Here is a 255-nt window from a genome sequence, read left to right as displayed (position 1 = left end):
GACCCCTTTCTCGCCCTTCCCTTCCCCCTCCAACTACCGGCAGGGCCCCGCCGCCCCCTCGAGGTGCGGGGAGCGCCGCCGGGACGGGGCTGTTCCCCCCTCAGCCCTTTGCCGGGCGGGGGTCGGGCCTCTCGCCAGCGGCCTGGGGTCAGCGGTGGGGCAGAGCCGGGCCCAGTACCCCGCCAACCCCCGGCCTGGCCCGCTCCCGGGGCTTGAGGCGGAGAAGGGGAGTAGAGGCGATGCCGGGCCTTCCGC

This window comes from Calidris pugnax, unplaced genomic scaffold (genome assembly GCF_001431845.1).
Source record: "Calidris pugnax isolate Ruff unplaced genomic scaffold, ASM143184v1 scaffold95, whole genome shotgun sequence".
NCBI classification, from domain to species: domain Eukaryota; kingdom Metazoa; phylum Chordata; class Aves; order Charadriiformes; family Scolopacidae; genus Calidris; species Calidris pugnax.
This window is presented reverse-complemented; position numbering follows the sequence as displayed.